Source organism: Epinephelus lanceolatus, chromosome 11 (assembly GCF_041903045.1).
Source record: "Epinephelus lanceolatus isolate andai-2023 chromosome 11, ASM4190304v1, whole genome shotgun sequence".
Taxonomy (NCBI): domain Eukaryota; kingdom Metazoa; phylum Chordata; class Actinopteri; order Perciformes; family Serranidae; genus Epinephelus; species Epinephelus lanceolatus.
Window position 1 is genome coordinate 4,756,971 of NC_135744.1, and position 27,990 is coordinate 4,784,960.

The following is a 27,990-nucleotide window of genomic DNA, read 5'->3' on the forward strand; positions in this document are numbered from 1 at the left end:
TTTTCAATAAATGCGCAGCAAAGGACATGTCAGCCTATCAATGGTGAAAATCCGAGGAAGAAGAATGAAATACAGAGCTGGACTCAAGAGTCCATTTTGGACAATAAGATACACAACTTAAGAAAATAAATGACATCAAACGCTCCTGGAGAATTGGGATTCGGAAGGTTGATTCCTGCTCATTTCACGTCACTTCAAATTGATTTCTCAAAATTAGGCAGAATTCTGAATGAAACAAAAAAGAACCATTGTACAAAACCAAGAGGGAGCAAAGGAAAAACAGAGGGACCCTGATGTAACAAGCATTATGTTGATACCCAAGACATCACTATATTTTTAAGTCCTGTTTTTAGCATCTTCCTTTTAGTTGCTGCTGCTGTTATAACTCAAGGATCACTGGAGTTCTCATCTTTACTTAGTTTATCATTATAGCAAAAAAAAGACAGTGAACTGTTCACTCCAGTAAGCTAACTAACAATACATGAAGATCGCTTTCTCACACAAATAAGGTATTGGCATTCTGTTGTGACACGATGGGTGAATTTGACCTTAATTGACTGAGACAACATGACACCCGTCAACCTAATTAGTGAAATAGGGAAGGGGAAATAGGGGGGTGTTCGAAAGCGGGTGTCCAATGAATGGTCTCACTGAACGCAAAAGTGTGACCCACTAGACAACTCCGCTTTAGAGGAGGTTTTGCATCACTGGGCCTTTGGTGTCTGGAGCCCCAGGGCTTTAGAGCATCCTAAGGCAGCCTGGAAACAGAAAAACTAGGCTGTATGAACTGTATGAACAAACCAAAAAGAGTTAAAGGCAGACACAAAGATGACATGACAAGAATACTGGGAGGAAAGTAATGACATCAAACTATTTTATATACACTGAAAACTGTTTACAAAATCTCCTTCAAAGACTGGGTCTAGATCTCATTCTTCAAAAAAAAAACACTTTGGTTTGATGGCAAAAGCCTTTGTGATATGAACTACTACTACTGCTGTTAAAAATACTGATTTGTCTATACATAGATTCTTGGTATTTGAAACAGTGTAAACACTAATTTTCCTAAGTATCAATACAACAGTACCAGCTACGCTTTCTCGTATTGTTCATCGTTACGTAAGTCATTCTGCTGTTGTCTGCTACTAACCAAGAAAATTTGTCGTCATCATGTTATAGTTATATTTCTCTTTCAATTAGGACTGTCAGCGATAATGCATTAATTGCAATGCAATTAAGGTCCGGACATAATGCATTATTTTGCTGAAAACTGCGTTAATTGTGTGATGCTATTCTGTTGTGGGCTGATACTTCAAGTTTAAGCTGCAAGCCAAGTTCATAATTCTTTGAGCCACTGGGCTAATTTATGCAATGTAAAAAGGTCACAGGCTTATGCTAATAATATTACCACGTTGTATTTGTGGGGAAATCGTGTTTAGTATAAGACCAATAATTTGTCGTTGAACCGAACCTTATGAGTTTTGATTGAGCTCAACCATGTAACAATGCTCTTGTTAAATGCTGCTGTTCCTGGCTTCATATGAGTATAGGAAGACTCTGCTAGGGGCTAGGCTAATTTATACAATGCAGAATGCCACAGGCTTGTACTAATAACAATAGAATGTTGTATTTGTGGGGAACACATGTCCAGTAGAAGCAAAAAAAAGAGTTAATAACTTAAAAATTATGGCAAAAGGGTAGTTTCTTGCAACCCTAGAATTAAGATAAAAATATTCACAAATGAAAAACACTTCTGGTTGCTGACAAGTAGTGTTTAACTTTTGATTTAACACTAAAAATTAAAACCCTCGACACGCACTGCCGCGCAAGCAGACAGATGCGCAACTCAGAGCAGCATGTCTCACTGACACCAGACTCAGAGCGCAGCGGACCGGTGGAAAATGTCACTATCAACATATTATTTTACATCAATAAAATCTATTTTGTCATTATTTTGAGTCACATTGTTGAAAGAATTTTGTCATCTGTGTTCAAGCAGGATAATAGGTCTCCATTCATTGCATGTCGGGCTTTCTATTTCCTTGTCGGAGATGTTTTCTTTTTAATTACATGATAGCTATTCTCCCTTAACTCACCAGTAAAGAATACCTTTGTCCATTTCAGATAACCCGTGGCAATAATAATATCCCTATTCTCTGATTTACTGTGAAACTTTTTTAGACAATTCATGCAACAATCAGACCAGATGACTTACTTACTCGGCCTAATGGGGTTAGTGTTGCATTCAAGGTCCCCCCAAAAAACGGGAGAAAAAAAAGGCCGAATATTTTATTTATTTATTTATTTTTTTTCCACAATTGAATCCCGTGCCATCGAACGAAGCTTCGAAGCTTCGAAGCTTCCAATTTTTTGGGTCAGCCCTAATCCTCAGGTTGGCGTGTTGTGACCACCCATACGTCTTATCGTCAGGGGTAACAATAGTTTCACACATACAAGACCTGTTTAAATCAGAGAAAGCAACTAAACTGGAATTCCTAAAAAGTGCAGATGCTGCCACATGTTCTCGAGGAACAGTGTAATCCTTTCCACACAAAAAAAAAAACACTGTGTTTGGCAAAATGAGCATTTTGATGTTGTCTCCTACCAATCAGTCATGGTATCAAACAACACTGTTGTAGCAGTGCAACACTGATTTGAAAGAAACATTTCTAAAAGTCAAACATTGCTTCACCTTGTAAATATGGACTTCAGAACAGTTATGAAATGCAAAATTACAGAATTTTACACATGCAATTAAAAATGCAATTAATGGCGATTAACTATTAAAACTCAGCAATTAATCACTATTTTAAAAAATAATCATAATCAAGCCCTACTTTTGAAATAAAATTAAAATTTCAAGTCCTTAATGTCAGTTTTTTCCCGTGGTATTAAAACATTTTATTAATTATGAATATTTTTCAGGGCACTGTATTAAAGTTAGAAATTATAGTGATTGTGACAATAATTATATAAACACAAGACAGCGCTCAACAGTGCGAGCGTTTAACTCCCATTTGCGACTAAAAATAGGTATGTGCGAACTGTAAAAAATATTTAGGGGCACATGTGCGCATAAAAATTCATCAGCTGATGCAGCCTATATTTTTGTCAATAAAAAAAATATGATAATCTAAGTCCCACTGTCGGCAGCGTGGAAATAAGTCAAAGTGTGGAGGAGACAGACCGGGTTAAGTGGGGGACCTCCGGGGAGGCCTGCTCCGTTCTCCCCGCAGTTAGGGACCGTTCTCCATGGCCAGGCTGTCGGCTAGGGGGAAATAAGTCAAAGTGTGGCGGAGACGAGGGACTGGGAAAAGCAGCGGACCTCCAGGGAAGCCTGCTCCGTTCTCCCTGCAGTTAGGGACCGTTCTCCACGGCCAGGCTGTCAGCAGGGTGGAAATAAGTCAAAGTGTGGCGGAGAAGAGGGACTGGGAAAAGCGGCAGACCTCCGGGGAAGCCAGCTCTGTTCTCCCCGCAGTTTTGGGACCGTTCGCCATGGTACCGCTGTTGGGCAGAGTGGAAATAAGTCCTGCAGAGTTTCAGAGGACCTGGAGAATGTTTTAGGATAGTAATAACATTATATAAGATAATCATATTGCAAAGATAATATATATAAGATAATAACATTAAAGACAAAATTAAATTGCAATACTTTTTCAAAACTTGATGATTTTACCTTTCTGTACATTTTGTATACAAATTCATTAAATAATTTTGCTTGTAAATGTCTATTTGCATCACGTTTATTACAGAAAACACATTATTTGATCAATTTACATTGTGCCCCTAAAGTTCTTTGTGCGCTCCTTACTTTTTCAACTTAGGAGTACATGTGCTCCTTGGGAAAAAAGTTAGCGTCAAGCCCTCCAAGAAGGGCTTGTCAGCTTACTCCAGTGCAGGACAAATCTCTTCCACTGTGGACAAGGGATCATGCTACCCTATAGAGAAATATACTAAACATGTAGGGTTTAAAGTTGAACCCAGGTGCTATTTTATTCACCTTTATCTCAGTCACTCAGAAAATCTCCAGAAAAGGAGTCCTCACATAAAACACTGATACTCTCACAGATAAAGGTATCCTGCAAGAGACTGAAACTAAATATAGGCTGGTGTGATGGTAAAGTTGTGCAAAAATCATCCAGGAGAACAAAACATAGACAAGTGAGTGAGTGAGTGAGTGAGTGAGTGCATTTATTAAAGGATGGTGTGGAGTAGACTGTTTTTATATCTTTGAGCAACTAATCTTTAGGAATAGATATCAGCATATATAGGCAGGCAATGGGACAACATTTTTGGCACTGAAAGTGTTCTGGTTTCTGTTTATGAGAAGTCCCATTTCAACAGCATATAAACAGTGTGGAAAGGGGTACCTTTGGCTGAAATGCAGTCTCAGAAACCATTGGTTGTCGTATGATGACAAGATAGGTTTTTATTAGCTTTTTATATCTATTTATCTGCACTCATATGCAGATATCTGTTTATAGATATTATCTGAAATGACCGGTCCACAGGAGAGGGAGTCTTGGCCCGGTTATCTGTTGGCTGCACAGAATCTCCCAAAATATTGCCCATTGTCTCCAGAGACGATGGGTTCAGAGACTGTCAAACAACACTTGTCGCACTGACTGACAGTGACACTGAGAATGACCACTGTCATGAATGTGTGTGTAGCTGTTGAATGTCAGCTCATACTTGGATCTAGTTTTTAGTAGCTTGGCAGAATTTTATGGATTAGACTGCAGGCATCATAGGGGTCTAAATCACCAGTTTCATCATGATACATTATATCAATTCTTCAACAATACAATATCTGCTGATATTACAAGGTCTACCACACTGCAATCTTGATTTGATGCGCTTTAAGGGCCTGCTATCGATATGAGACGGCATCATCAAAAGAGGGCTTCTATCAGCTGTAGCTAGCCAGCCAGCTAACTAACTTTAACTCTGTTAGTAGGTTCAAAACTTCCAGATTTTTTACATTTCCATCTGACTTATTTTTAAACAAGAACCATGTAATGAGGCCGTAAATATGCACATAATGGCTACATTCATTCCATACGCTACAGGTTCCAGGCTAAGAGAACAGCATCCACGCCAGCTGATCACAGAGGACAAGTGAAGCAGCAATGGTTTTAAGGCCCAGACACACCAAACCAACTTCAGAGAACTGCTTCTTCCTGACTTTAACCTGAATAACAAACCAGGGCTCGGTTCTCCGGTTGGATCCAAACGGAGAGCCGGGGCTAGCTGGGAAGCTAGCGAAGGCTAACTGGCTGTACTTCCCTCCGTCATGCTGCGCTAGCCGCTCCCAGCTAGCCTCATCTAACTGGCTGTGCTTCCCTCCGGTCATGCTCCCAGCTAGCTCCGGTTTGTTATTCAGGTTAAAGTGGGAAGAAGCAGCAGATCTGTCAGGCAGCTGAGTGAAGTGGAGCCTGAGGAGGAAGCACCGGTTAGCCCCGGTTTCACTACAGGCAGATTCATTCGGGGCGAGGGAATAAAACCTAAACAGCCAATCAGAGTGATCTCTTTCACCAACTAGCTCCGCCGCCGATTCAACATGCTGAATCGGCCGAAAAGCCGCCTACACTGAAGGGCCGGCGGTGCGGGACACACCCCAAAAACTAGGCCTATAGACGCTCACCGACAGCCCAACTTTGGTCGACGGCCAACAGTCGGCTTGGTGTGTCAGGGCCTTAAGACCCCCACTGCATTGCCTCATATTGCAGAATCTCAGCCAAAAAGTTGCACTTGAACACACCACAAAGACTATAGCCAACTGTCAGCCAGCACGTATGTTCTGCACCTGCGTGAGAGGAAATAACTTTACTCACCAGCAGACAGCTGTAGTCTGTAATTGTCATTCAAAAAGGGAAAAGACCCACATGATGCTAGTCAGCCAGTTAGCACATTAACAACACAATCCAATGTTGAAAGAACAGAGATTTACTGTCCACCAGTGAACAATAACACAAACCATCAAGAAACACTTCTGCTAAAGAAGGCCCTGCTCAATGACTCAATGACCTGCTCTGCTCAATGACTTAAGAAAAATAATCTGACCTCATGGAAAAACTTTGTTTTGGTCTCACACGCTCTTGATTTTAGCTCCTTTATTTTTACTTTCGTCACTTCTGTTTCTCTTCTCATGCTCTGAGCTGAACTGACTGAGTTACTTCCTTCACTAACTGGCTCCGCCGTTGCCGATTCAATGCTAAATCAGCAGAAAATCAGCAGAAAAGAAGCCAATGGGGGCTGATGAGGGGCAGTGGTGCCAGGATACGCGACACCGACTATGGCTATAACACTGACTGACGGCTTTGTTTACCAGGGCATTTAGTTAGCTGGTCTTGCTATTGTGGTTCAGAATTAAAAATAAAAATATGATTAAAATGGTATCTGTTTCAATTTAACTATGTATGGATGCTTAATTGCAGATAAATATATTCAAACAAGCCAGAAGACAGATTTTTCAAATAATATGTTTCACTTCATCAAACGGAGAGCAGGAAAGGCTCAGTAACTTAACCCCAAACTGACATATTATCACCAGGACTGACTCCCACTTAGTGAATGTTCTGGTCCTAAATGGCTGTGCAATTATGGCAACAAAAAAATCACGATTATTATTCATAGAGATCACAGTTATTAATCATCATTATTTCTTGTTTTTGGAGAAAACATTTCTATTGCACTTTCAAATTTAAATCAACAGAGCACTGCTTTCACTATCATTTGTGCTACATTCCTGCTAATGTAGTAATCACTGCGTCAAAATAAGACTTAAAATAAGGTGCTTCTTCACCCGAATTCATTTTATCTCCTAAAAGCAAAATAATACCCAGACTTTTTTTACCCAAGTAAAATTAACAGAGCACAGCTTTCACTTTTCTTTGTACATTCCCAAATAACAAATCTTTGCACCAAAATAAGATTTTAAATACGGTACTCTTCAGTTCATCTTATATGGATGTATATCTCCTGCTGTATTTATTTATGCTTTCAGCAGACATTGTACTGTGATGTGATGCGCTGCAGCAGCGCTGTCATGGATGTCTGAGTCTACGCTGGACAAGGACAGGGATTCATTGAGGTAACATTAGTGACGTTATTCTTCATCGGCCTCGAAGCATTCATCGTACTGCAGATTGTAGATTTATTTTAGGTGGTTTTGCAAGTTAGTTGTGTTGCTTTGCAGCGCAGACACAAGTCTTATACATATGATTTGCTCTCTCATAAATCCTAAAAACTTCCAAACAATGGATGCTAATAAATAATAATGTATGATTTTTGTTTTGCCCGTCTGCAGTCACAACATTCAGAATACTTTTTCACAGACTGCCACTGCAGGGTGCATGCCTAGCGACATGACAGCCCTCCAAAGAGAGCAGGATGGCTGTTAAAGGAAGTGCTTGATATGCAGTGGAGTCTTCTATGAGCAGAGCAAGTATATTAGACATTGATCACAGTCGATGATGTTTATTTAATTGTGAGATGCCAAAATCATGATTAATATTCAATTAATTGTGCAGCTTTGATTAAACCTGTAACCCCAAATAATGTAGTTAGCAAATAATATGCTTCTTGGCCTTGGCCTTGGCCTTGTACCTTCCCAGAAACTACACGTCATGGCGATGCAGACTGCCACGACGGTGCATTACGCGTCGCCGTGGCAAGGAGAGAAGACAAGAAGAGAAGATGCCACTGGTGTCGAAGAAGCTTTATAAAACTCTTGAACATGTAATGGCTCCTTAATTAGCAAGTTGACTTTACATAGACGGCATATCTTTTCAATTTCTCGTGACAATCAGTACGTTTACATGCACAGTTTAATTCCACTTTTAATCAGAATGAAAGGCCATTCCGATTAAAAGTGGTCATGTAAATGGTCATTCCGATTGAAAATTAAATCCGATTAAAGGGGGTGGTTTATTCTGTTTGTCATTCCGAATGAAAGAATTTTGTGTACACTCATTTCTCTTTAAATTCATTCCGGTCTTTCTGCGCATGCTCGTTTCCTTGCCCTTCTGGCGCAATGACGTATATAGCGCGCATAGCAACGGGCTGCATAGCAACAGGCTGAGATAGAGCAGTCGGACTTGTTGCAATCACCGGTTTCCATTCGCCACAGCACGGTCTTCTATCTCCCTTCTTCGACCTTCTACCTCCTTTCTCCTCCTCAACAGATGAAGCATTAGCAGGACAAGGTTGTTGTCGTACTGCTGCTTCAAGAATATAAGCAAAACACGCCCGAAAAAGGTACTAAGAACGGCGTCGTCAAGCATCTTGTTATCCGGAGCGAGGACTATACAGTGTTTTCTTCCGGTAAACGTAAACACGTAACATCCGCCCCGCCCCCTATCCAATCAGAAACCTTCCCTGCCCCAAACCTTGCGCAGACCTGAATAAAGGCGATTGAACTGATCTCCCATGTAAACCCTCATTCGGAATGAATATTTCCCATGTAAACTACCTGGAAAGACTTTAATTCCGAATGATTTCATTCAGATTTATTTCATTACGAGTGAGAAGCTATCATGTAACCGTAGCCATTGTGTTGTTTGGTTTGTTCACTGCTCCGCGACATGCCCGTTAAGGCCCGAACATACTCGGGCGTACTATAAGCGGTGCACTGGTGCGCGGAGCGGAGTCTGTGTGCGGTCGTAAAATCTGAGCTTTGCGCGCACATGGCTTGCGGACATCCGCTTTTGGTCTGGGCGGAACGTACGCGGAGCAGTCCGCCCGAGTATGTTCGGGCCTTTAGTGTTGAGTGGGCGAAGGCATTGATTCACCCCCCCCCCCCCCCCGTGAACGTTGTGAGTTGTAATGCAACCGAATTTTGTTACCTTTGTTAAATGTTGCTGCTGTCCCTGGCTTCATATGAATAGAGGAAATCTTGCCAGCTGATAGGCTAAATTATACAATGTAAAATGCCATAGGCTTGTGCCAATAAAATTAGCATGTAGTATTTGTCCAGCAAAAGACGAGTGCTTTGTCTGTGGGTCCTGTGAGTTATTGTGAAGCCAATTTGTGTAATTGTAATTGAAATTGTTGCTATAAAATGTTTAGTGTTTTAAGTGTGTTTTGGATCAACCAAACTTTACAGCACTTCACAGAAACCCCACCACTGACTAGCTGTAGGCTCTGTATACAGCTGACGCATAACAATACATTTGCCTTTAGGCTACTAGGTAGTAATGTTTGAAGAGCAGTTCAGTAGAGCAGATAAACACACTGTTTAATCCATCCCTGAAATTTTTGCTTTTGCACTTTTTGGTTTTGGAAAAGCAAATTAAAAAGGCATACTCTAAACTCTTCACATACACATTATCTCTTTTACTACAGTCACATATGGAGAAATCCGAAAGCCTGGCTATGGCTGCTAAACTGCATTGGGACAATGGCAATTTGCAGGAGAAGGTTCTGTGAGATGTCAATTAGAACAATTCAGTGCCCTTAAGGATAATAAGGCAATGATTTGGCACAAGTTTTACCACAAAGAAGAGCCTCAGCTTCCTCTTCTCAGGAATCATTGACGATTACAATTTTCTTTAAATGAAGACTAAACTCTTGATATAATAAAGGAGCTGCATCTTAAATATTTTACTTCATATTTAATTTATGTCCTTTACAGTCTTTTTGCCCTTTCTATTTATAGTCTATACTTTAAGATTGTTTCCCCCCGGCTCCATGTGCTGCAATGACCCAATTTTCCCCCCAAGGATCATAAAATTCATGTTTTACAGGTTCACCCAAAAAAACAAAGCAAGTGAAACTGGAAACTGAAGCAAAACTTGGTTTTGCAGCACCACAGATTTGATATCACCTTACTTCTACAACTCCAGGAAAAAGGAGTTAAAATGCTGACAGATAACATTGGAGACAAATCTGCGAACTCTGGTGGCAGTAGCTCCGACAGCTTCCTGTGCTTCCTGGACACTTTCGGTAAGACAGTAAACTAAACTTTCAGCGACATGGCTTCCCAAAATACTGCCAAGTAGTTCCATACAACTTGTTGCCAGGAAAGTCCTGAATGAGAACTCCATTTTGTCAATCCGATCTCATTATCCTCCGCTGAGCCATTGTGGGAATACCCTGGCAACTCACTAATCAGTGCCTATGTCAATGCCAGGATTGTTTACGGGGGAATGGAATCTCCTTTGGGAATGTCACGGCATCCTCAGAGGCCTGTGACTGTGCACAGAGCTTGGAGCGAGATGCTTTTTCACACTAGAATGAGAGAGTCTGCGGCTCTGTGTATGTGTGGGACAAGGCTTGAGGATAGCAGCGTATGCATTATGCATAATTAATGACCATGCGGAAAGGAATCACAATGGAGACTTAGCCACTCACAATGCGTCAGTATCTAATGCTGGGGTCAGAGGTCATGTCTGGACTTTGTGCGTGGCTGCCAAGGACGAAGACAAACAAGGAGACCTTTGAGATTGCAGAAGATTTCATGTACATAGCGAGACAACAAAAGAAAGCGGTTGGTTGCATAACAGGAGAAAGAGGACACGCAGCCTGAACAAAGTTTTAAATTTAGTTTGATTTAAACACACACTGCTGTATTAATTACTGTGCATTTACTTGGATAAAACCTGCCAATCCTTTAGCATTGCATTTTTGCATACAACTAGGGCTGTCTCAAACGATTATTTTTCTAGCGATAAATCTAACGATTATTTTTTCAATTATCGATTATTTCCATTATTTGATTGAGGCCATTTAAACAATATGAATACCAAAACATTTCTTATTAACATTAACATTTATTGAAACATCATAGTTTCCCCTACTGTTATATTAGGGGGGCCCCATTCCCCTTGAAGTTCAAGTTAATTTTATTTAATTTTATTTTCTATATAGCACCAGATCACAACAGAAGTCATTTAAGGTTACCTTTCCTATAGCATTTCCTATAGAACAGGTCTATACCTTGTCCTTTTATTAAACAAACTAAATAGCCTTATGTTATTTATGTCATTTCTGTCTCTACATGATTGCACGTTTACAATTTTCCTATGCTCTCTGTAACGCGCATGGCGGAGTTCAGCCCCGGTGTGCGCACAAACACACACAAACACGTGCGCACACACACACACAGACACAGGTGAGCACACTAGAACATGGTTCGGGCTGCGTTTTCCTGACCGAAAAACGACCCGAGTGAGACAATTGTAACCGAGCCCGTAAGTCAACTGTAACCAAGCACGCAAATAATTTGCGTCAACGTATTTACGTAGTCGATGACGTCGATGACATTGACGTGTCGCTCCAGCCCTACATACAACAGGCTACTGATAGGACATGACCAGGGGCTGAGCACCAAGATTCATCTTTATCGAAAAGGCGCCATTCAAAAGTTTCAAAACATAAAATGATGTGACTGCAAGTTGTTACCTTCAAGGAAATCAAGTTATTTAATTATCTGGATGGTGTGACTAATTCTTAAATGATGCGCAGGAAGCTTCCCTGTTGCAAAGTCCAGATGACACCAGACTATTTACTGACTGGATTAGAGTGTACAGTATATAAAGATGGACAACATGACAGCTCCCCAAAAGTGGAACACCCTAAAAACATGGGATTTTGCCCAGATGGGCGTCATTCTCCAGGACATAGCAGTGCATACTTAAGCAGGTCTGTGAGCTGCTTTGAGAAGTTTGCCTAGAGGGCTTTCTTCTGGAAAGGGATTTTTTGGTTAAGGTTAGGAAAATGTTGTGGTGGGGTTAAAATAAATAGATTTTTTCCAGAAAAGGCTTTTTGCCTGCTAGGCAAACTTCTCCCATGTGCGCTCTGTGTACCTCTAAGCCCCGCTCAGTCCATGCTTTCAGTGCACATTCATGAGTTTTCCATGATGGAGGGTGATTTATGTTAGTTTTGTAAGAATATGACCATTTGGGCTGGGCATCTATTGATGCAAAATACTACATTGATATCAAAATACAGACCTTCCACTTGAGTAGATTTTTGTTATTGGAAATAATTCAGTCCATCTAAATCTCATTACATTTTAGCACTATTTAGTTGCACTTATTTTCCAGTATAATGTTATGATGGTCAATTTAAGAATTTATCAGCAGTTAGGTAAATGTAATTTGAAAATCTGCAGGGGAGTCTGGTCACATTTGCAGCCATGCAAGCAGTACAAGGACCAAAAATCTAAATTTACCTTTGCAAATGGATGATCACAAAACAATTATACCTGTTTGAAGTTACAGTTAGCCTTGAGGTCTCCTAAAGGTATAATTGTGGGGTTAAGGCAAAGATTCGGTTAATAAACAACTCTTATGGTTTTGTCAGGCCTCACTACAGTCTGTGAGTCAGATCCATCTCTTGCACCTCCAAACCTCCACCCTCTCTTCCAAATATGGTCACTTCTGGCTCCAAATATTCCAAGATGGTGAAGGCTATAACACTGAACTCAAGGTTTCAAAATGGGAATCAATAATCAATGGGTGACGTGACGTCACAGTAGTTACATCCACTAGGGAACATGAGTGTACTAAAATTCACAGTTATACTTCCAATATAGGGATGCACAGTATTGGATTTTCTTTGCAAATATCCAATATGTCAATATATAACAACTTCTTTGGCTGATAACGACCAATATCGATACACTTTTTTCCCCACCTTATTTTAGTGATCATCAAGTCTCTTCTGCAGTGTAAATACCATATGCATACTTGTATCATGATGGCCCACCAGCAGATGGAGACATGAAATAGAATGCTTTCATATGTATGTAATAATCACTCATTGTGCAAAATATGAAAAAGCATGATGGCCAATTCTGATCGGCTGATACCAGTGACATGGCAATATTATCTTGCCTCCCTGATCCAATAGTGGAAGTGATCTTAGCCAAGTTCAGACAACTTAATGCAGTTATTTAAGTACCAACTTATACAATCTGCTCCTCTTAGTATGTCTTCTTCACCACTGGAACCTTAATTGTTGTATATTATGTATCTTTCTTTATTTTGTATTGTATTTCTGGTTCAAATACTCAGCTCAGACTCCAGTAGCTAAACTCGTGAGACAAATGCGCTGCAGCCTCCAAGATCTGCATCAGCCATAAGCAGCTACAACTACTTGTACCCTCTGTATGTTAAGATACGGCTAATCCTGAAGTTACCACAGTAGTAAATCTGAAATCGTTTTTGAGTCTTATCTGTGGCACCACAGTGTGTTGTTATTTCAGCTGCAGCTGGCTGTCCAGACTCGGAACAGTAATGTCACTTCCACACATATGCTTCCATCCAGCCCTTACCTTGGTAATGTGAAGTTGTTGGGAACATTTGTTTAGTTTTACAGGATTACAGTGGCCACAAATGAAGCAATTCTTTGTATATTCTGGCATTTCATTACTTTATTGGAAAATAAAGTGCCCCTCCTCAGCCCATACACATCTGATTTAAAGCAAGAAATACTGAAGTCCACAGTAAAAGCTAATTAGCAAACAACTGCCTGTCATTTACTCTGCCATGAGACAGAGTATTCTAATACCCAATAAATAAGCATTTAGCACTATACCCAGGCCTGTGTTCACTAGGAAAACTGTTCTTTTATAAATTATAAATTATAAATTATAAATGAGCTGGTGAGACAAGGCAGAGCAGATCTTTCTCTTTATGTCCATGTTCAGGTCTCAGCTGTCTTATAAAACAAGTCACATAATCTTAAAGACAACAGCAGATAAAGCGCTCATGTGGGTTGCAGTATCATGGTATCCAGGAAGGTGCCCTTTGGTCAGGAAGTGCAGTACATCTTGAAAAAACAAAATCCAAGGCAAATGGTACAAAAGTTAAAAGGCCTTTATTAAATTAAATTTATTAAATGCCCCTCCGGATGAAATTTAATGTTACAATTACCACAATTTCAGGAGGAAAAAAAAAATTAACCTACATCATTTATTCTTGGAAAATACAGCTCTAACATAAAACTGAGAAATCACTGGAGTTCATTGGTGAGTTTTCTTGACAATTTTGTGTTTTTCACTCTGCATGTAGTATTCCACTAGCTTTGATTCTCATCTTGCCAAGTTTGAAAAAAAAAATGCATGAAATACTCCAAGCCTTGTATGTATTGTTTTTATACTGGTTTCAGGCATGCCATGAAATCTGTGTTACATACGCAATATTTGTTGAATTTTCACTTCCCCATCTCGTCCAAGAAAAATTGACAACTATCTAGCACACAGTGAATCCTCAGCTCTGAGCATCCTGGCTTGAAACAAAATATTAGTGCTATGAATATGTATGTAGAGCCGCACACTCATACCATCATATACCATATACCGTGACTACTTATTTAGGCAATGAATCCTTTAGAAGAAAAATGAGATTCACAGCACCACCTCACACTGTGGCTGTGTATGCAGGCCTATATTTTTGACAGTTTTTGTAACCAAGTGTATATCAGAGAAGATCAAAGAAAGTAGGGGTTGTGAAAATTAAAGTGGGTTATTTCTTCATCTAAGAAATGATAAAGTAGACAAGATCAACAAGCACCAACATGCTAGGCATACTAGTACAGTTGTACAAATGCAGATAAGATGTTAGAGTTTGTTTTCACAAATACACACACACACACACACACACACACACACACACACACACACACACAGGTTTTCCTCCTGTTGCACTGAAAACATAGTGCATTGAACCGTGACCCTCAACAGCAAAACAGATAATGAACCATGGCTTGTAAACTGCTTCACCCTGATCACAGTGGAAGCAGAAAGGTAATAGGTTTTAGAGGCGTGTTGCTGGAACTAATTAGTCATGCTGACCGGGAAATGTTGCACAAGGGACATGATTGGAAAACACTCAGTCCTTTTGAGAAAACCCGGCTCAAAGTGCCCTTGAGCAAGGCCTTTACTACCTAAAAGTTCCACCGGAGATGATGCTCAATAGGATAGCAGTGCTGTGGCTATGCTGGACTGTGTGACTGTGTGTGACCCTCCCTGTTTGTAGTTGGTTTTCCTAGTTAAATAAGGATTAAAGGCCTCTATGCATATCTGATTAAACTGTAATCTAATACAGAGAGTGAAGCATCAGAAGACCATTGGAACCAGGGATCAAATAACATGAGAGGGAGTGGGTAGCTTTTAAGACGGTCCCTCATGGATCACACCTAATTTAGGATTCAACATTTCAAATTATATCATTTTAAAAGAGAAGAGCAAATAGAAAAAGTAGACCAACTCTTTTCTGATAGAAGCAGTGGAGTCCTGACAGGATCGTCACTGAAAGAGGGCACTTGTTTCACTGAAGTTACTGATGTTAGGATAAAAAGACCAGGAACTGTTCGTTTCTTATGGGGGGGCAAAAAGAGGGAAGCATGTCAAATATTTTTTAAGCACTGGGGAGGGACTATAAAAACAGTTGTAATAGTTGTTATGGTTAAATGGTTGTATCATATTTATTTTACCACAGATTTTTGGAGAAAACATGCCTTGGTTTGGACAACATGTTTTCTTCAAAATTTGCCAATATTACACTATTTATCATAGCCAGAAACTGTAAAAACAGAAAGTCTCATTGGATTTTCACAATTCAGCTGGTCCTTGGACACATCATGTGCAAGGACCTTCAGTCAGAAAAAAGCATGACCAAATCTGAGCGTAAAATTGTAATATTACATCAAAATCACTTTGTTCTATGACTCATTTAAAATTTGACCAAAAATACACCATTCGCACTAACTAAGCAGTACGGGTGTGCCATATCATCTCGTTCACAATTATACCGGTTTAATTTTTAATATCATGTAGAACAAATCATATCGTGATACAATATTTCAATTTGTTGACACATTGACGCCACTTTTGTCCAGAGCATCAACAAGCATGGCTTAAAGTGAAATTATTCCCGACTCTGCAGTGGTTCCATAAAGAGGAGCAGCTTCAGTAGTGGGGAATAAAACTGTGGCGTGTGAGGCCTGGGCGTCCTGAATGTGTGCTGTTTACAGCCCCGCACAGAAATGGCAGAGCATAAAGTCCAGGTGGAAAAAAAAAGACAACTCAATCATTTAGGATTTTGTAAAAGAGAAGGAAATCACCTGTTGATTATATAAATAGATCCCAGGGTACATTTTTGTATTTTGGAACTGATCAAATGTGTAATTTGTGGTAGATTTGTTTTTGTTGTTCTATCAGTATTGTATACAGAATCTGGATCTCACTCTGAGTTACTGTTATTGTTTACAAACTGAAGAAATTAGAGATATTGTTTGTTAAGTTTTAACTGAATATTTGAGAGTAATCTGTTAGGTTGACATGTAAAACTATACTTATTTTGTTGCAATTCTATTTTCTTAGATTAATAATAAAATACTTTTTTTTACTAATCTGTCATATCATCAAGAATATCAGTATCGAAAAAATACCCTGAAATATTGTGATAATATTTAAGGGCCATATCACCCACCCCACTATGCAGTATGCACGTCAAGAGTGAAAAACCAAGGCTTTATTAAAATCCAATATTTCGCCATTAACTTTTAACTTTCAAAAAAATCAAAGGGTAAGTTTGAAAAATCTTATAAACAGTTTATGGTGGAGGGAGGGTCGTGCATTTCCCACCTGTCACTGGGGAAGGCTCAAAGAAAAATATCTGTAGCTTCAGAGAGGGTAAAAAAAACTACTAGAAAACAAAAAAAAGAAATCACACCGCAGCAGCCCCCTCCTCTGATAGGTAAAGAACAGTCTCTAATACAATGAATGGTTTTTAGGCTGACTGAGACACAACTATAGGCAGACTTCATCACAGACTCTCTCATGCACCTCTCGTGTGTGTGAAGAACACCATAAACCAGACTCTACCTTTACATCGACATATCTCACGTAGGAGTAGGCCTATCTAAGGTTGGCAGTTTAATGTTTTCTTTGTCTGATGGTCTGCATAAATCTATTGAAACATGAATTTAAAAACGACTTCATATGGTTTCCTGGTGAATGTGGCACCATCAGATCCATCATCAGATTGTATAAGTTGGTACTTAAATATTACTGAGATGCTGCTGTTATGTGTAACGTTATGTTACACGGATTCAATGCGGCGCTAAATTGCCCTATTTCTGAATGGGCTTCTGCATCCATTTCTCTCACTACGGGAGGATTACCCAACTCCATGCAAGCCATGACTGGCTGGGAAGACGTTATTCCCGTTTCAGCCTATACCCCCCTCACACACACCACCTCCACTCACTCTCACAATACACACATGTGCGCAGTCTAACGTTAGCCGATTTCACTGTCTGACCACTAAACATCAACTACAACTCTATGTAGCGCTATCTAGCTAAATAATGTGAAAGCATTCAAAGCACACAGCACGAGCATGGAGCATGAATGTGCTAAATTAAAGAAAAAGTACCTGTATTTCTGTGGTCGAAGCTGTGGTGGTTGACCACCGTTGGTTGGTGAGATGAGCTTAGCTTTCGCTGTCTCCGTCTGGCGCTTCACCGCTGTTAAATTCCCTCCTCATCACAGCTTAACCCAGTGGGCTCAAACACGTCAGGCACAAAGAATTTGAGAATATTTTCCAGTTTCTGTCCAAGCTGAAGAAACCGCGCCAGTACACCAGTACAGTTCGGCTGACCCCAAACAAAAAAGGCTCCCCCGGGACAACAAGGCTCACAGGCAGCCTTCACTCACTTGCTGTTCTCTTCTGGAAAATAAAGACTTCTATCGTCCTCCAAAATGCCTTCCTCTTCGAATCAAAAGTCCGAATACATATGCCTTCCGCTGGAGTCACGGGACGATATTTCCAAATTCAAACTTATCGAGACGCTCTCCTCTGTGTGCTACTGAGCGGAGAGCAGAGCACACCTCAGAGCGGAGTGGAGCGTGGAGACTGCCTGGAGCACACAGCGGCGCTATCTCTGTGCTGCCTTCACGTGCTGTCGGAAACGTGGAGAACCGGCAATTCCGACCATGATAAAATAGGACAATTTAGCAATTTGCAATCATATTTCAGTTGTCAATACCCGTGGTTTGTCTACCCCTGAACTAAAATGGTTAAGATTATGAAAGTCACATAATGAGTAAATTTAACATTGATTCGATAGCCGAGGTAAAGAGCATGTTTCTCCTACTCATGCTGCTGCTGCTACTGCCACATAAAATATATTACAAGCAAGGGCAACGTTGTAGAGGGACAGTGGGACTGATTACCAAGGGCCCCAATAGAGTTCTCCAGGGATGACGTCTGTCTGTAGGCTGATGTTGGCATTGCATAGTTTACTCGTCAAAAAGCCTATGGAATTTTTCCACTGGATTTTGGATTGTTGCCGAAAATAAGCTCTGTGGCAAACAAATTACTGTTTACGGTCCTTACACGTTTTGTTCAGTAAGATAATCTTCACACATGATCAACGCTTCCATGATTATTGAAGTCTGAATGCAATCACTATAAGTAAAAAGCTAATGTTAGGCTGTAAACAAAGAACACTACAGACACATGACTCAGTGTCATCACCATAACAGGACTGTAAAGCAGTGTTCGGCACGGCTCAGCGTGGTGACATTCTGTAATCTCATTTAGTCACTTGTTAGCAATTGTCGTTTAAGACACATTAAAACTTCAAAGTTCACAAATGAGGTATTTACTAGGGAGTGGGAATCACAGGATCCTCGATGCAACATTATCAAGATACTTAAGTCACGGTACAATATTATTGTTATTTTAGATGTGTTGCAATATATTGAGTATTGCAATTACAAATGTTGCAATATATTGTGATTAAGTATCTTTTTTCAACAGAAAATTATAACCTCAATGGAAAACTTAGTCTTTTATCTAATGAGATCAAGGTTTCAGTCTGTTCATCTCATTTTAGTCATTTTTATTGTCACAAATTGTATCTAGTGGACAGAAAAAGATACTGATTTCTTTATTCTAGTAGGCTAACAGATGTTTTATTTGAATGTGTGATATTCATAATTTCTGTAGCTATTTAAAAAAAGATACTTGGAGTCCATGTATCAATATGATATTGCTTTGCAAAAATATTGCAATACTATGTTGTATCGATTTTTTTCCCCCACCCCTAGTATTTACTGGCATAAATACTGACAGACCTTATTTCAGGCATCTGACCAAAAATCCGCTGACTTTGAGACAAGGGAACCGTGAGAGGTGAAATGCTAACTCATTTCCAGGTTTTGGGACTCATTCCTGGCGTACTCTATGTGACGGGGAGCCTCAAAAACCTGAAATGGAAAAATTGTTTTTGTATGCTGTATTTTACTTTTACGTAATTAGTGCCATAACTAAGTTAAACTGGCTAAATAAATTGGTTGAAAGACTGAACTTTGTATAAAAAACAGTGAAAGCTGTCTGAGGCCCCTCCTACCCTGCAAAGGTGCAAAATGGTTTAGTTCACCCCTGCACTAGGATTTGTCCATAGATTTCAATAATACCTAGATACTGAATGCCAAGATGGCGCATATTCACTCCAGCGGACTTGCTCCCTTGGCACGTATGCCCAAAAAGGTTTTTTGCTAATGGGTTTATTTCAGCGCAGACGAAGAGCATGTTTCCTCCACTCATGCTGCTGCTACTGCACCATAAAATATCTTACAAGAATTTGATTTCCAAAATAAACCAACAATCACATTAAACTGTAACAAGGGTCAGTTTTGCCAAAACCAAAATAAGCAAATGGCTTTGTAGTTCTAAAATATTTAAGCATGGCTGGATTATCAGTCTAATGCTAGCTAATATGCTATGACCAACCACTTATTTACACTTGAAAAGAATCTTAACTGTAAATTAAATAACCAACACTATAAAAGCGAACATAGCTGTTTCTGTGTTCTTTGTGTAAAACATGACATAAAGCTCTTCTCTCTGGAGTGATGGTCATGTATGAATGCTAATGACCCAGAGCATTTGACCATATATTTGGCTGCCAGATCACATAAAATGGCTTAGATGGAGGCACAGCATATGAAGTTGAGAGTTATGGACATGGGAGGTTCCCCTGGAGGCAGCATAGAAGTAGCGAAGTGCAACCCCCCCAAAAACATGTTTGTTTGTTTTTTTACAGGAGGTTAATCCACCACTACTATGACAAGTGAGAAAAGCTGAATTCAACTGTGAGGAAGAGGGATGGGCAGGGGCATACTTGTTTTCACAAAAAGATAGTAGCCTTTGTGTTAAGATTTTTTTTTTCTTTTTTAAGGAATTTTCATGCTCTTGGCTTTCCTTACAAACATATTGTAAGGCAAAGTCTTTCTTTACAATAAGCCAGTTGCGTTAGTATATAGTGTTATAGAGCAAAAAGCAAACTGTTATTTAGTATTACAATATGCAGGTCCTATGAAATAACTTGCATGTATGAAAGATAACATTTTGACTCAATGCTTACATGGGCTGGCAGTGTGGCTGCATCAACACATTATTTAGTTTTCCCCAACAGTTTAGTCTTTGTACTGTGTAGCTTATTCAGCTACACAGTACATGTAACTACATTTTTGTCCCAATATTCACCTCACCAGTGTCACTCACACACCTCTGTTCTTTGTTTTTAGCCAGCAGCACTAAAAAGAAGCTGATCCTGGATCATACTGTTCTTTGAAACAAGCTCTTTATATAAAATCTTAAACTGAAACTAGCTATATTACACACACACACACACACAGAAAATGACCTGAGGCATAGAAATAAATCTGCAACAGTTGGACTAGCAATGACCAAAACCCATATTTTGGAATGCCCAATGACCTGAAACAAGCCATTCATGCAAGAATTTCCAAATGATCAGTGATCTGAAACAGTGCTGTAAGGAGGAACACATTGGCATGTAAGATGTGATTTTTAGGGATGTCCTTCAATTATTATACTCTTATTTTGGGGCCAGGTACTGGCAGTATTGTGCTTGTGAAGTGCAGGTAGGTAGGCAGGTTGACAAGTAAATCTACAGTGAGCTTTACAGAGCCACCAAGTAATGGGAGAGCCAGTTTTTCCCGTTCACCCCCATTTCAGTCAGCATTGCAGTGTAGCATCAGCCTTTCAACAATACTTAAAATATTCCACATTATGAGTATCATTCAATTTTTTAAATGATGTTCACACTGTTTAGACCCCTTTCAACTATTCCTATCACTTTATTCTTACACACAGCATTGCAGTGTAGCATCAGCTTTTCAAGGACCTTGAAATATTCTACATTGTGAGTATCATTCAACTTTTCAATTACATTCATACTAATTAAACCTGTTAATACTTTTCCAACCATTCCTACTTCACCTTTTTCTTACACACTTCAGCCAGCATTGCAGTGTAGCTTCAGCTATTCAACATTAAGCATTCACAGCCACAAAAAGCCACAAAAGTCCCCCCCTAAAAATATAAATATCTGTTTAAGAATATGCTTTATTGTAAGTATTTTCATTGTTTTACTTTAATGTCAGGCAGTGATTTCCAACTGGAAAATGAGGCCATCACATTGCTCTCTTCAATTCCAGACTCACCAAAGTCACACCATAGCACAAACTATTTAACCAACTGAAGCAGCGGTAGACCAGCAGCTCCCATGTTCAGCGAGCTAGAATTACTGTGTTTGTCAATGTAGTCTGGTGGCCATGATGAGAGCATACATGGGAAACTGAAGCCATTAATGACTTCCTCCTCGAAATTGGCTGTCTAATTGAAAGGTAACATGCTGAAAATATTCTTAATATAACATACACTTAAAATTATATTGATTTTTTTTAAGTGGGCCTTTTTTAGGTGGCTAAAATACGTTTTGTTGCTGACCCCTCCACAGCAGTATTGCTTAGATCCATGTCAGACTCCAGCCTGCTTGACAAAAGAAAAGGGAGGGAGAGCTTTACCATGCTTACAGGATTATTATTATGCTGCACAATTGAAACTTTTAGTATGTTGGTGTGTGCCAAACTATGGATTTCAGTGGAAGACTTTGTTTATTTATTTCCAATTGTTTTTATTAAGTTTTCAATAGAAAAAAACAAAAACAAACAAAACTGACACACAGAGCCAGAAGACACAGTTGCCTGAACGCTCTACATGAATACAATATCCTACGTGTATCGAATATAACATATACATACAAACTTCACGTACCTACATACAAGTTTCTTGCTTCAGTAGTTTGTTACATTCTCAATACCCAAACCATGTACAGGTGGCTGCATAAAAAAAATAAATATATAATTTAAAAAAAAGTCAACAAGAGAAAAGAGAGAGAAAGAAAAAAGAGAGAGAGAGAGAGAGAGGGGGGGGGGGGGGGGGGGGGCTAGAGATGTGGATAGCTACTGATCTAATGTGCTTGCGTCAAATTCATTTGTAAAATATCCTAAAAAGGCATGCCAAGTTTTTTGAAACCTTTTCACCGATCCCTGAATCGTGCATCTGATTTTTTCTAACTTAACAAATGTCATCACCTCGCGAACCCAACGTGAATGGGATGGAGATGTGGTGGATCGCCAGTTAAATAGGATAAGTCGGCGGGCTAGTAATGTTGAGAATGCTGTTAAGTCTGAATGATGTTTGGATAGCCCTGAAGACTTTGGAAATTACTCAGGTAGATATTCCAATACAGACTTTACTCGGTAACAAAAGTCAGGCCAAGAGGAGCTATAGTAAACTGAACCAAAGGACTTTATTTTCTATGAGGTGTTGAGGAAATTGCATTTGGAGAAACAGGAAGGGATCTTGAGTTGGGTAGCATTTGACCTAGGATTTGAACTTGCTAGGTTGGATGGGAGATTTAAACTGTGGGTCAGAAGACAGAAAATTTCAGAGCTATCAGGATATATCAATCACATTTGGACTAGAAAAGCAGGACTTCAACGGATACCTGCAAGTTAGAGATTCAAACCTTAAAGATAAATGAACACAACCTCATTACTATATTTTCAAATGCATACATAATGGGAGATACTAAAAAGTCAGTTTCAAGATTGTACAGTATTTAAATTTCAAAGAATCATTCTACAAACTATATTAAACAAAAATGGGAGAAAGAATCGGACATACAAATAACAGAGGACTGGACAGAGATATGTGAGACACAATCAGTTACTGCAAACTCAAGGTCCCTGAGGGAGCTTGGTTGGAAAAACCTTGAGCGATTCTTTATCACCAGGCCTACAAAGCTGTGGCTTTTGTTGGAGGCAATGCAGAACCTCACTGGACAGTCATTATCATGTTTTCTGGGCTTGCCCAAAAATACATCCATATAGGTAAAAGAATGCAGCTGAGATTCGTAAGAAAATTGGGATGGATTTAGTCCACTCATTTGTTATATTATACTTAAGAAAAATACCCAAAACTGTCCCACACAAAGATAAATATTTATTAAAGATATCTTTAGCAAGAAGCAGGAAAACCATAACTCGTCATAACAAGTTGATCCTCCAACGTTAGCCCAGTGGTTGGGGATTATTAACAAAATATAATGTATGGAAAGACTTAAGACTTGAGATGGAAAAATGTACAAAATATTGGGAGAAATGGATTGTGTATCAACTCTGTTGAGAAAAGTGTGACATTGTATGCCAGGATGTAAGTGAAAAATGTACTGTGATTTGACCTTATAACACCCATGATGACCTCAACTCCAGGCTTGGCTCCGAACCGCCTGCAATATCCACGGATTTTATTTCATAGACAATTTTAACTTATTTTGGAACCGCCCCTCCTTTTATCGACATGACGGACTTCACCCGAGCAAGTTAGGAAGCCGCGTGTTAGCAGCCAACATACAGCATACCATACACACAACACCACTCACACATGCCTGACTGTTTACGTACCACACCCCCTTCTCAGTGCCTGCCTCTTCTTCTACAGAGCATTCCATTGCCTCCCGTAGCTCCCCCTACAGGCTCCAGCTGCCACTAACCTCTACAGACAATCCCTCCTGCTTTCCTATTGCCCCAACTACTGGGCGAGTCTCTACTGTCCCACAATCTCCCACCTTCATACCCGTAGTAATGAACAACAGACATCACAAATGTCAAAACCACACAACCCACAATTTCCGGTATCTGCAACCACTGTCACAATCACAATCTGTCTGCAAAGCTGGTCCCAAGTCTCTTAAGCTGGCATTGTTGAATGCTCGCTCGATCAGTAACAAATCATCCACGCTGAATGATTTTTTCATCGCTAGAGATTTAGAGTTCATGTTTTTCACGGAGACCTGGCAAAGGGATAAAGATTATGTGTCCATGAAGGAGCTATGCCTGCCTGATTACGCATTCATATGTGCCCCAAGGACCACTTGCCGCAGTGGTGGCCTTGCTTTGTTGTACAAAGACAGTTTCTCCTCGAGGAGAGTGAATTGTGGAACTTTTACCTCATTTGAACTGCTTATTTCTAAAGTTGGCTGCTCTAACCCGTTTTATTTAGATCCTTTTCTGTGGCTGTTGGCCCTCATAAATCAGAGTTTGCCCCCCTTTCTTGCGGGGTGCCCCAAGGTTCAGTGCTTGGGCCTATCCTCTTTATGCTATACATGCTCCCTCTCAGAGATGTCATCAGCAATTTTGATGGTATCTCATACCATATGTTACGTACCTTACGTACCAAAGTTTGTTTTGGAGTTCCGCAAGGTTCTGTGCTCGGACCAATCCTATTTACTCTATATATGCTTCCTTTAGGTAACATCATTAGAAATCACTCTATAAATTTTCATTGTTATGCGGATGATACACAGTTGTATTTATCGATGAAGCCAGAAGAAAGTAATCAATTAACTAAACTCCATAACTGCCTTAAAGACATAAAAAATTGGATGAGCACCAATTTCCTGATGTTAAATTCAGACAAAACTGAAGTTATTGTTCTTGGCCCCAAACAACTCAGAGACTCTTTATCTGATGACATAGTTTCTCCAGATGGCATTGCTCTGGCCTCTAGCACTACCGTAAGAAACCTCGGAGTAATATTTGATCAAGATTTGTCTTTTAATTCTCATTTAAAGCAAACCTCACGGACTGCATTTTTTCATCTGCGTAATATTGCGAAAATTAGGCCTATCCTGACCCGAAAAGATGCAGAAAAATTGGTCCACGCTTTTGTTACCTCAAGGCTGGATTACTGTAACTCTCTATTATCAGGTAGCTCTAGTAAGTCCTTAAAAACTCTCCAGCTAATTCAGAATGCAGCAGCACGTGTACTAACAGGAACTAAGAAACGAGATCATATTTCTCCTGTTTTAGCTTCTCTGCACTGGCTCCCTGTAAAATCCAGAATTGAATTTAAAATCCTACTGTTAACTTATAAAGCTCTAAATGGTCAAGCTCCGTCATATCTTAGAGAGCTCATAGTGCCATATTATCCCACCAGAACACTGCGCTCTGAGAACGCAGGGTTACTCGTGGTCCCTAAAGTCTCCAAAAGCAGATCAGGAGCCAGAGCCTTCAGCTATCAGGCTCCTCTCCTGTGGAATCATCTTCCTGTTACGGTCCGGGAGGCAGACACCGTCTCCACATTTAAGACTAGACTTAAGACTTTCCTCTTTGATAAAGCTTATAGTTAGGGCTGGCTCAGGCTTGCCCTGTACCAGCCCCTAGTTAGGCTGACTTAGGCCTAGTCTGCCGGAGGACCCCCTATAATACACCGGGCTCCCTCTCTCTCCCTCTCTCTCCCTCTCTCTCTCTCATCCTATTACTGCATCTTGCTAACTCGGCCATTCTGGATGTCACTAACTCAGCTTCTTCTCCGGAGCCTTTGTGCTCCACTGTCTCTCAGATTAACTCATACCGCAGCGGTGCCTGGACAGTGTGACGTGTGTGGTTGTGCTGCTGCCGTGGTCCTGCCAGATGCCTCCTGCTGCTGCTGCCATCATTAGTCATTAGTCATACTTCTACTGTTATTATACACATATGACTATTGTCACACAAGTATACTGTCAGATATTAATACATACTTTCAACATATTGTACCACAGTAGCCAGAACTATAACTATAATATTATTACTTTCATTAATGTTGTTGTAAGCTACTGTCATTACCTGCATCTCTCTCTCTCTGTCTCATTGTGTCATATGGATTACTGTTAATTTATTATGCTGATCTGTTCTGTACGACATCTATTGCACGTCTGTCCGTCCTGGAAGAGGGATCCCTCCTCAGTTGCTCTTCCTGAGGTTTCTACCGTTTTTTTTCCCTGTTAAAGGGGTTTTTTTTGGGGGAGTTTTTCCTTATCCGCTGTGAGGGTCTTAAGGACAGAGGGATGTCGTATGCTGTAAAGCCCTGTGAGGCAAATTGTGATTTGTGATATTGGGCTTTATAAATAAAATTGAATTGAATTGAATATGTATGCAGATGACCTCCAGTTATATTTTTCTTTTAACCCTGATAGGACCGATGGAATTGACTCACTGCACGATTGTAAGAATGTAATTAAGGACTGGATGGCTACTAAGTCCCTTCAGTTGAATGCAGCCAAAACTGAGATTTTAATTATTGCACCTGACGCCTCAGCATCTAAAGTGGCTAGCTGCTTAGGGTCCCTTAGTGCAAATGCGTGCCCCAAGTTGAGAAACCTTGGGGTCACATTTGATCAGGCCATGCTCTTCGATGACCACATCAAAACTGTCACTCGCTCCTGCTTTTTCCACCTCAAAAAAGTTTGTAAACTCAGATCCATGTTAACTTATTCCGAGCTAGAAATGATCATCCATGCTTTTATTTCCTCACGTTTGGATTACTGTAATTCTCTTTTCACCTGTCTAAATAAAACTTCATTAGACCGCCTCCAGCTGGTCCAGAATGCTGCCGCCAGGCTTCTGTCCAGATCTCATAAGTTCACTTACATCACTCCAGTCCTGGCATCCCTGCACTGGCTCCCTGTTAATTTCAGGATCCAGCACAAGATTCTAACCATCACTTACAGAGCCCTCCATGGTCAAGCACCTGCATACTTGACGGATCTGGTGTCCTTTCACTGTCCTGTCAGGTCACTGCGGTCCGCAGAAGGCCATCTGCTTACTGTCCCTCACACAAGATTAAAGACGAAAGGTGATAGAGCCTTTAAGGCTGTTGCACCGAAATGGTGGAATGCACTACCTCATGAGCTGAGAGCGGCCTCTTCTGTGGACATTTTTAAAAAGCAGTTAAAAACACATCTGTTTAGGCTTGCGTTCCATTAATTGTCCATTGTATCATCTCTGTATTTCGCTGCACTTTACTTTTTATTTGTTTTTGTGTATTTTGCATTGTTTGTTATTGTATTTTTTGTATTTTATCTTGTGAAGCACTTTGTGAGTCCTCTCTGTGAGAAGTGCTATATAAATAAATTTACTTACTTACTTACTTACTCATCTTCTTCGTTTATTAAATAAAAAAAGAGTTCAAAGTAGTTTTGTTCTGGGAAAAGAGCCTGCTTCAATAGCTTTCCATTCTGAATTGAATCTATTTCAACTGACATTCAGAATTGGCAGGTGCTGCTTCTATCTAGTGAACATGGTTGAGTGTTTTGATGATGTCCATCTATTCTTGTGCCACTAGGCATTAACTCTAATCACCAACATGAGGAATTTCACAGAGGCTTACTGTGCCACTAGATAATAAAACCTTCACTCTGTGCTCATTCTAATACACTTCTTCTTCAGCAGCAAGGTTTTCATTTACATAGCAGACATTCTTTTTAGATATTGAGAAGGCGCATTCATCACATAATCCCATGCCACCATATCATTCCTGTGGAATCTATTCGACTGCTAGTTTCACTTCCTGTTTCACATGAAGAATGAATCACTGGCAGCAGTTTTAGCTGTCTGCACACTGCATAAAAGCAATAGATTTGGAACAGAAGTGACACGCTTCTGCTTTATTTCTGAGGCAAAATTGCTTTGCTTAGACTCCTCTCATATGACAGATGTAATAATAGCAGATGATCACTTGGTCCAAATGTCTGAGCCCTTCTGTGTTCATGATTTGTAATCTTTGCAATAAAAAAAGAAACAATGGCCTTTACCAATAGAAAACCAGTTCAGAGACA

The 27,990-nt window shown here is 40.0% G+C and overlaps 1 protein-coding gene across 1 annotated transcript in view; it reads right to left on the reverse strand.

Moving 5' to 3' along the window:
• Nucleotides 1-17,505, reverse strand: part of arhgap32b (Rho GTPase activating protein 32b) — a 221,406-nt gene extending 203,901 nt beyond the window's left edge. Inside the window, exon 1 of the mRNA XM_078172161.1 lies at nucleotides 17,388-17,505. The gene's annotated coding sequence lies outside the window, so the exon portion shown is untranslated. The remainder of the gene's footprint in view (nucleotides 1-17,387) is intronic.
• Between the last annotated feature and the right edge of the window lie 10,485 nt (nucleotides 17,506-27,990).